The sequence below is a fragment of the Odocoileus virginianus genome, chromosome 5 (assembly GCF_023699985.2).
Source record: "Odocoileus virginianus isolate 20LAN1187 ecotype Illinois chromosome 5, Ovbor_1.2, whole genome shotgun sequence".
Taxonomy (NCBI): domain Eukaryota; kingdom Metazoa; phylum Chordata; class Mammalia; order Artiodactyla; family Cervidae; genus Odocoileus; species Odocoileus virginianus.
This window is the reverse complement of record NC_069678.1, coordinates 6,856,678-6,858,845: the sequence shown is the minus strand read 5'-3', so window position 1 is coordinate 6,858,845 and position 2,168 is coordinate 6,856,678. Positions and strand designations below refer to the sequence as shown.

General features: G+C 40.1%; 1 protein-coding gene across 4 annotated transcripts in view; it reads left to right on the top strand.

The window, feature by feature from the left end:
• LOC110141139 (myomegalin) overlaps positions 1 to 2,168 on the top strand; it is a 64,819-nt gene that overhangs the window by 40,065 nt on the left and 22,586 nt on the right. The gene's annotated exons all lie outside the window — the stretch shown is intronic.

Here is a 2,168-nt window from a genome sequence, read left to right as displayed (position 1 = left end):
AGAGAAATACACATGTTCATACGAAAAGAAGTTGTAGCAAGAATGTTCATAGCATTTTAAAAACTATTTTATATTGAAGTATAGCCGATTAAAAATGTTGTGATAGTTTCAGGTGGACAGCAAAGGGGCTCAGCCATACATATACATGTATCCATTCTCCCCAAACTCCCTTCCCATCCAGGCTGCCGCATAACACTGAGCAGAGTTCCCTTTGCTATACAGTAGGACTTTGTTGGTTATCCATAAATACAGCAATATGTACATGTCAATCCCAAACTCCCTAACTATCCCTTGTCCAAATTCTTCCCCTCTGACAACCATAAGTTCATTCCCTAAGTTTGTGAGTCTGTTTTGTAAATCAGATCATTTGTGTCATTTCTTTTTTAGATTCTACATATAAGTGATGTCATGATAGTTCCCTTCTCTTACTGACTTACTTCATTCAGTATGATAATCTCTAGGTCCATCCATATTGCTGCAGATGACATCATTTCATTCTTTTTTAATGGCTGAGTGATATTCCATTGTGTATATGTACCACATCTTTATTCATTCCTCTGTCAATGGACATTTAGGTTGCTTCCATGTCTTGGCTATTGTAAACAGTGTTGCAATGAACATTGGGGTGCATGGATCCTTTTGGACCATGTTTTTCTACAGATATAAATAACTGTGGAAAATTCTGAAGGAGATGGGAATACCTGACCTGCCTCTTGAGAAACCTGTATGCAGGTCAGGAAGCAACAGTTAGAAATGGACATGGAACAACAAACTGGTTCCAAATAGGAAAAGGAGTACGTCAAGACTGTATATTGTCACCCTGCTTAATTAACTTATATGCAGAGTACATCATGAGAAATGCTGGGCTGGAAAAAGCACAAGCTGGAATCAAGATTGCCAGGAGAAATATCAATCACCTCAGATATGCAGATGATACCAACCTTATGGCAGAAAGTGAAGAAGAACTAAAGAGCCTCTTGATGAAAGTGAAAGAGGAGAGTAAAAGAGTTGGCTTAAAGCTTAACATTCAGAAAACTAAGATCATAGCATCCGATCCCATCACTTCATGGCAAATAGATGGGGAAACAGTGGCTGACTTTATTTTTGGGGGCTGCAAAATCACTGCAGATGGTGATTGCAGCCATGAAATTAAAAGATGCTTACTCCTTGGAAGGGAAGTTATGACCAACCTAGATAGCATATTAAAAAGCAGAGACATTACTTTGCCAACAAAGGTCTGTCTAGTCAAGGCTATGGTTTTTCCAGTGGTCATGTATGGATGTGAGAGTTGGATTGTGAAGAAAGCTGAGCGCCAAAAAATTGATGTTTTTGAACTATGGTGTAGAAGACTCTTGAGAGTCCCTTGGACTGCAAGGGGATCCAACCAGTCCATCCTAAAGGAGATCAATCCTGGGTGTTCATTGGAAGGACTGATGCTGAAGCTGAAACTCCAATACATTGGCCACCTGATGTGAAGAGTTGACTCATTGGAAAAGACCCTGATGCTGGGAAAGACTAAGGGCAGGAGGAGAAGGGGATGACAGAGGATGAGATGGCTGGGTGGAATCACCGACTTGATGGACATGAGTTTGGGTGGACTCCGGGAGTTGGTGATGGACAGGGAGGCCTGGCATGCTGCTCTTCATGGGGTCACAAAGAGTCGGACATGACTGAGTGACTGAACTGAACTGAACTGAATAATTAGCAGTGTTGAGCATCTGTTCATGTGCCTTTTGGTCATCTGTATGTCTTCTTTGGAGAAACATCTATTAGTTCTTCTGCCCATTTTTTGACTGGGTTGTTTGTTTTGATAATGTTAAGCCTCATGAATACTCATGATGAACTTTTTAATGTGAGTTTACATTCATATACCTTGGATCCCCTAAAGATTAAATTAACAGGAGAGGAGCAGAATGAAGCAACAGAGTCCAGAAAGCTGACAGCAGAACTGAAGAGCAAAAAGAACTCCTCTATGAGCCAGAAAGTAAAAAGCCAGCCTGTAAAGGAGAAATGTATCTTTCCTGGTTCAGAAAAGCTGGTTTCTGGGCTGAAACACATTTTTTAAAATGTCTAGAATCACTCTAGTATTAAGATCCCAAACTCAGCTAAAAAAAAAATTTCTGATCCTACTTAAAAACATTTGAAGCCAGTGGAAAACTGAATCTAAT